Source organism: Ctenocephalides felis, unplaced genomic scaffold, assembly GCF_003426905.1.
Source record: "Ctenocephalides felis isolate EL2017-DRISC unplaced genomic scaffold, ASM342690v1 CF-g0.4_SCAFFOLD_03573, whole genome shotgun sequence".
In the NCBI taxonomy this organism is placed as follows: Eukaryota; Metazoa; Arthropoda; class Insecta; order Siphonaptera; family Pulicidae; genus Ctenocephalides; species Ctenocephalides felis.
In genome coordinates, this window is record NW_020539727.1 from 11014015 (window position 1) to 11022662 (window position 8648).

The following is an 8648-nucleotide window of genomic DNA, read 5'->3' on the forward strand; positions in this document are numbered from 1 at the left end:
GATTACATTTCAAGTTTTTCAGATTCTTTTTAGAATCTGGATTTTGTGTATAATTGTAAATAATACTACTGAGCTTACACAAAATTTTCAAATTTCTGCGAGGAAAAATTGAAAATGAATATAGTATTTCTTCTTTGACCTGCTTTTTGAAAAGTTTCAAGTAACAATCGATAAATTAAAGTAAATCTAATAAAAAGTACATATGTAGAGCAGGGCGAGGCACAAAGGTCCAATTTGACTTTGAGCAAATATAAATTATATTATGAAAATCGAACCAATTATATCACAACAAATAACACATTTCAAACGAACAATTATCTGACTACGTTTAGTAAAACTGTCAGCTACTTCATCATTGTAGAAATGTGCTTTTTTTATGTCTTTCAAAAATTTGTTATCTAGACCTTTTTATCCTATAGGCGGAGTAACTTGGAACGGCCAGTTGGTAAAAAGGTTTAATGTCTTATTTTAATTTTAAAGGTGTTTTACAAAATAATTACATTTTTAACTAATGCTGAAAAACTACTGTTACTGAATGTTTTTCGACAAAATGTCCCTTTGATCGATACCAAATTTAGGTTCTGAATTTAAATAACATAAATAAAAAATAATATAACCTAGAAAATGTTTTATAAATACCAATGAGTATATAATTATACAAATGAGATCTTTCAGAGCACCGCGTTTGAGAAAAATATGATTTGCAAAAAAGGGTGCTAGAACGCCATAAAGTGCATTTTCATATTAACAATTCAAAAAAGTTGATATTTTGAGTTACTTGCGATCCGTTCAATAACGTTTTTGTTTTTAAATATAACTACGAATAAAACTACTTACTACAATTTAATCATAATTAAATGATATTCACGTAAAACATTCTATTAAACGTAATTGAACATCATCTGTCAAAAACGTTTGACATTTGACGTATTAGCCACCGTCCATTGTTTTATTCAAATTACTTTACAAATGTAAAGTTTCTACACGATTTTGAAATTTTTCGACAATCCACTAATTAGCACAAATTTTTCAAGGCTAAAACTGGCCAAATCGGTTCAGCCGTTTTCGAGTTTTTCCGAATTATTTTATCGAGAGCTTTATTTTTATATATAAGATATATAAAGTCACTTAGGCACATATGATTTTCAGATTCTGGGAATCAAAATAAAATACTTTGCTAAATTGACAGAATATTGAATCAATTAAATAAGATACAATGTCTTGCATGTTATTTGCATTATCATCAATTTGAATTTGTAATTCATTATGGCCAAAAAAGATGCTTCTGCAGACTTCTTTAAATTTTCCAGCAGTTGAACTTATGCGAAAGAATCCTTAACACAAACTTTGTTAATAACAATATGTCTTTAAGTTTTTGATCTCTTAAATTATTAAAAAAAACCTTTCAACAGCTCTCGGATCTTTACTACCATTAAATTTTCAGTTGGGCTATCCGAAAAGAACTAAGTCACTTCGCAAATGAAATGAAAAAAAGATGTAGATCATCCGAGGCACTTTTACAGAACGTCAACATGACATTTACAACTTTTACAGAAACACTCGAAATCGTTGACGAAAAATTGTATCTACACATACGCACACGGTATTGGGTGCGAAATACCCAGACAAAAGACTTAGTCTGGGATGCATAAGGGCATTTCCTTCGCTATACAGAAAAAACACATACACATCCATTTTTTCTAAGGTATGCCAAAATGTTGAGAAACCTTCGAAACCTAATGATAGGCTACAACTTTGAATTTCGATTTTTGGACGGTTAGGGTAACTTACCCTGCGGGAAATTTAAAAAGCAAAGCCAAACCTGATTAATTTCACTGGACATACGATAGTCGTCTTTGGTTTTGGTCTTTTTGTGCGTCAATTTGATCTGATGATGATTGTTTCACTCCAAGTGGCAACTGGGTCTGTCTCATGCCCATGTCCGGACTCTGAAGAGAGAGACGATGTCAGAGAAGAAAAATTATTATTATTGCCTTTGAGAGTAAGTAACCTGCGGAGAAAGCGAAGCATCAAGCAAGCGACAATTGAATTCAATTCTATTGAAAATTTATTTACTACTACGATATTATTATGTACATTAAATCTTAACGAGACATTTACATGGAAGGACGGAACGACAAGACGTTGGGTATTTATAGTCATGATTAATGGTCACTACTTTCCCTTGTGTAAATACATATTTGGATAGTAAAGCCCAACTGAAAATTTAATGGTTGTAAGGGTCAGAGAGCTGTTGAAAAGATTCTTTGTAATTTAAAAGGTCAAGATCTTTAAGACATATCGTAATTAACAAAGTTTGTGTTAAGGATTCTTTAGCATCAGTTCAACTGCTGGAGAATTTAGAAAAGCAAACATGTCTTGCTATATTGAATTTCAAATTCAAACTGAAAATTTATTACTAGCAAACGACATTGTATATTAATTAATTAAATTTAAAATTTTGACCACATGAATTCTATAGGAGCTGTCCATTTTATTGTCGATTAATATTAAGGCAAATTGCTGGAACTTCCCAAAATATTCGAAGAATTTTAAATGCTTTCAATTAGATTATTATAAATAGTACAGATTTTATTATTCGTATTTTATAGACAAAATATATGAGTTTATAAATTGAACGACGACGTTTATATATGTTTACATGAAAAGTAAATGAACAAAACATAATAAAGCGGAGTTAGAATAAATGACCTTATCTCATATTTGCAAAGTTCAAATTTTTTATCTGAAGTATATAGGTGAGCTTTAGAATTTTGTCTAAAAATAAAATCAAATTCCGAGTCATTCTCGATATTAAAAAAAGAAAATTCGGAAATTAAAAATGAATTATTTTTAATGATATTTTGAAATTCAAAATTTAGGCTTTTAAATTATTGTAATCGGATGCTTAGTTCTTCCAAAAACTATCATTTCTTTCTTCGTATCTCCGAAACGGCTGGACCTGCCTCTGTCAAAAACTAGTCACTACTTTTCGTTATCATTACGAATTGAATGGTTTTTGAATCGTTCAAATCGGATGCTCTGTTTGCTCAAAAATTTGATTACCATTTTCTGCACTCTCCGCTCGGTATCTCCGAAACGGCTGAGCTTGCCTTCGCCCTAAAACTAATCAGCAAGTCTCCTCATCAATAGGAATTGAATGCTTTTTGAATCATTCAAATCGGTGGACCAAAAATTGTTTCCGCACATATTATACATACACACACATACATAACTACATACATGCAAAGATATGCAAAAATTTTCATTTTCGATTTTTGGACGCAAAAGTAAAAATATAAATTATATTAACCGTATTTTATTTAAATAATAAAGCACTTACAATATATTATAAATTTCACTCACTGTAACGAGTACTTCATTATATAAATTAGTAATCCTTTTAGAATCTTTTTTTTAAACTTTATATAATATTAACTGTGAAAATATAGTTTAATAATTTAAATAGTTGTTAATTATTTACTTCATTAACCTTGGCATTAAAATTTTATAAATGAACTATTTATTTCATATTTCGAACTAACATTAAATAATCTTAAAAAATTCATTGCTTTCATTTAACTAATTTAACTTCCGGTAGGGTATTGTAATCGTCGAAATTGAAAATTTTTACATTTCTTCACGTTTTGAAGGTTTCTGAACATTTTGGCATCCCTCAGAAAGAATTGATGTGTGTGTGTGTATGTATGTATGGATAAAACATTCGATTTCTATTGATAAGAAGATGTGCTGATTAGTTTTTGGTAAAGGCACGTCCATCCGTTTCGGAGACACGGAGCAAAGAGTGCAGAAAATATAAATCGAGTTTTTGAGTGAACGGAGCATCCGATTTGCATGATCTTGAAAACATTCAATTTGTAATGATTGGGAGAAGAGATGAATAATTTTTGGCAAAGGCGGGTCTAGCCGTTTTGCAGATACACGAGCTAAATGTGAAAAAAATGGCGGTTTTTGAGAGAATTAAGCATTTGATATGAATGAATCAAAAAACTTTTGGGAACTTACGTTTTTAATCGAACTTACGTTTCTAGTTCGATGAAAAATAAGTTTTTGTGATTTTTGATGATAAAGTTTTGATGATTTTTTTCCTAAACATTGTTTACTAAGCCTATGGACATCTACATCTAGTTTATTCACATTATTAATCTCAAATGTAGTTTTCTGTTTCTGTTTCTGTTTATCATAATAAATCTGTTATTAAACTAGTTTCTTGTACTTTAAATGCGAAAGCTGATGAATGATACGAATGAGAAGAATTATAAAGATTATGAAGATTGCAAAAGATTAAACGTGATGATCTCTTCTTTTCTTCAATTCAAGAAGAGAATTAATTTTGCATGCATGCATGTTGTGCACTTGAAATATTTAATCCTGTCATCATCTGATGAAAGTAGAATATATTATATGTATATAGTTGCAAAGTCAACATTAACATATATTAAGATGTATATTCGTTTCTTTTACTTGCAATTAGCTATATAGGACAATTTAAGTACAAAAATATCACGATCCTTCAAGAATTTCTTCAATAGTCTCTCCAATTTGTCACTTTACATCCATCTAATTTATGAAGCAAAAGATTAATTTATTGTCAAAGACACATCCATAACCATTAAGATTAACCTTAACCTTAACCTTAACTGTGAATAAGACTTGTGAAGTCTATTATCGTCATGGACAAAAGAGATATAATATATGATTATATCGTCACATTGTGAGCAATTAGCACGAACTGCAATTACAATTATATTTACAACAATTACAACATTAAAAAAAATATTCGCAATGACTGCTTGATGTCATCGAAATAACTTTCCACTTTCTAACACTTAGGCCTATCTTGAAGAAATAATTAGAAAAAAGACTTGGAGTTTAATTTTGTTAACATAATTTCTGCTAACCTTGGGTTGCTTATACTTGTCTCTGCGCAAAACAGTAGAAATATTGACAACGGTCGCACGCAACATATGCGTGCGGTAATAAAAAAACATGAGCATAATTAAAATTAATGCATTATTGCAATACGTGAATTATTTTTAAATTTTAAATTTTATATAAACATGATTTCATTAGCTATTTTTCAATGCATTAGTGTTTTCCTACAAATTTTAATAATTAAAATAAAGTATAATAAAATTGCTTCTAAATTTTATAGTAATCATAAAATTAATAAGGTAAATAGAGAGTTGAATAAAGAAATTTTCTTCATTTTAGTTTCATATTTTATTTTTAATTTTTAATTTAGTTTAATTTTATTTTAATCAATTTTTCTTTTTATTTTTAAAAAAGATGAAACTAATTATTGGTGATATTTTTTTATACATTAATTTAAAAACGCTCAAAAGACTAAATAAATTTTAAATAAATAAAATGACTGAAATAACTGTTTTCTTACAAATTAAAAAAAAATTGCTTCAAAATTTTATAGTAATCATAAAAATATAATTAATAAGGCAAATTGAGAGTTAAATAATAAAATTTTCTTCATTCTTTAATTTTTATTTTTAATTCTTAACTTTGTTTTAATTAAATTTTATTTATATTTTTAAAAAAGATAAATCTAATATATTCGTGATATTTTTTTATGAATTGATTTAAAAATACTCAAAAGACTAAAAAAATATTTTTTCAATAAATAAAATGACCCTGAAATACTCACTCACTCATGAACTCATATATTGATCGTAAACTGTTCTTTTCCATTATTTTGAAAAACATAAATGGCTAATAAATATTTTTTTAATAATTGCTGATTTATTATTTAGACTTTTGAATCTAGGGACTAGGAACAAATTAAAGTTCAAGTAAGAAAAATACAGACAAAATTTTATTTAAGAAAAAAAAACATAATTTGAAAAAATTTCATGAAAAATTAATTAAAAAATGAATAATTAATGAACTTCTGATACTCAAATGTTTGATATTCAAATATTCAATAGGAACCTTGAATGTAGAGACTAGGAATAAGTTCAAGTAAAAATTCAAGTAAATTCAAGAAAAAAGTTCAAGTAAAAAATTACTAACAAATTTCTACTTAAACAAAAAAACACATAATTTGAAAAGGTTTTATAAAAAAAATTAATTTTAAAAATTAGTAATGACAAATTTCTGCTTAAACAAAAAAACACAATTTGAAAAAATTTCATTTAAACATTTTATTTTAAAAATTAATAAATAGTTAATGAAATTCTGATACTCAAATGTTTTATATTCTACTAATTATTCCAAGTTTTATTCTCTGGATATAAAATACAATTTGCAAATATTAATAAAAGTGTAATATATTTTGGAAACTAATGATAAATATTAAATTTCAAGCATTAAATATATATATATATATATATATATATATATATATATATGCAATGTGTTTTGATAATTTTATTTAAATTATTTTTTAAATCTCTGAACCGTAACTGCCAAAAGCTCGTCATACAAAAAGTATAAAAAATACAAAGAAAGAAAAATACTTTCTCTTGATAATAAGATTTAAGAAATAATAAGATTTTTTTTAAGTAAAGTCCAGTTTTCTTTAAATTTTGATCAATTTATAGTTTTGTACTTACTTAGGTTTTTATATATTTTTCTCATTCTACGCTTTATAAATTTATAAATAATTGTAAAAAGTCACATACAAATTAGTAACATTAATGAAAAGATTACATGTTTACGCCAGAAAATTTGATTTCCTAATTTTATGTTTTCTCGACATTTTAAGTCATTCTGAATCATTTGACATCAAAACTATAAAAATTTTGAGTGAAAAGGAATCAAAATTTGACTTTTAGTCAACGTCTGCACTGATTTCAAAAATTTAAAAGCCATAGAAAACAAACAAACAATAAGTGCCAGACTTTTTCTTAAGCCACATTTTCCCATTTTCAACTTAATAATGTCATTTCATAATTTTTATATATCCCTATAAAATCCTTTGAATTAGTTCAGTCGTCGTTTCAGTTTTATTCGCCAATTGTCTACAGTTTGAAAAATTTCATCAACGTTTCTTAATTTTATTAAACATTTTTATAAGAGAGTTTCTTAAATTGGACTCATTGTTTTCTACAAGTATTTTATTACACTTAAATTGAGAAACTGTAACGCACAATGATTATAAAATAGTGGAACACTTTTGAAATGTTTATAGATTAAGATAATAAAGAAAAGCTTGGAAATCATATAGCAATACTGATAGATCTGTGTAAATGTATCACATTCATTCTAAAAATATTTTAACTAGTTTATTAATTATTATTGTTGGTGAATTTTATGTTCAGCTTTGTGTGGTTTTTCAAACAGTTTTCTATTGTGGAACATTTATTGGGATTTTTCAGAACACAAATTGCATATTGAGGATAATCCGGTGTTATTGTTATATTCACGATCTAATAACTCATCAGCACAATGTTAATTTATAAGTCTTTGTTCGAACACAGCCATGTGGAGAATTCTATATACCATTTACACTTCTTTCTCTTTCTCCATGTAAAACGTTTAAATTTATCACAGAAAATAATTGTTATATTTACATATATACGAATACATTAATAGATATAAATTTAGTTAAACATTGTTATTAAGATAATTAAAAAGTACGAAGTTTTTTAAATGCTGAAAGTTCTCATAGGAATCGTGCATTTGTTTATAAAAAGTGAAACTAAAAAAATTAAAATTTTGTCATAAAAATAGATATAACAATCGTTAGCAACTAAATGAGATATTCTTAGAAAAAACATCTTTAAAATTTTTTTTTACAAAATTCTGTGTTATAAGTAAACCTAAATTTAAATTATTCTGATTTTTAGTATGGCTTTTGTATTACTCAAGACATTTTTTTTTAAATTTAGGCTTGTTTCACCTATGTATATTATATCACAGTCTGAGCAATTCATTTTCTGAAGCTTTTTTTTCAAAAACTGAAAAAGGTCAAGATTTTTATGCAACACTAGTTAAACTTCTATGAATTAAAAAAGGAAAATGAAAAGTTAAAATTACTTACAATTTTTGTGACCATGTATTTAAAATAGAAATAACAATCGCTAACAACTAAATGAAATATTCTTCGATAAAACCTATTTAGATATTTTTTACAAAATTATGTGTTAAGTAAATCTAGTTTTAAAATGTTTCTGATTTTTCAAATGCTTTTGTATTGCCTAAGGCTTTTTTCTAATTTTGACTTGTTTCACCGATGTATATTATATCACAGTCTGATCGATTTATTTGCTGAAGCATTTTATTAAAAAAACTAACAAAATAAACATTTTCATGCAAGACGTGTTAAACTTCTAAGAATTAAAAACATGAAATAAAAAGTGGAAATTTCTTACAATTTTTGTACCCCAATGTTAAAAATAGAAATAAAAATCGTTAACACGTTAATGAAATATCCTTCGAAAAAACATCTTTTGAATCTCTTTTTTTCTTCAAAATGATGTGTTGAGTGAACCTTGTTTTATATTTCTGGTTTTTGGAATGGATTTTGTATTACTCGAGGCATTTTTTTTAAATTTTGGTTTATATCACCGATGTATATTAAGTAACAGTCTGAGCAATTAATTTGCTGATGTTTTCGTTTTCAAAAAATCTAAAACAATCTACATTTTCATGCAACATAAATAAAAAGTAAA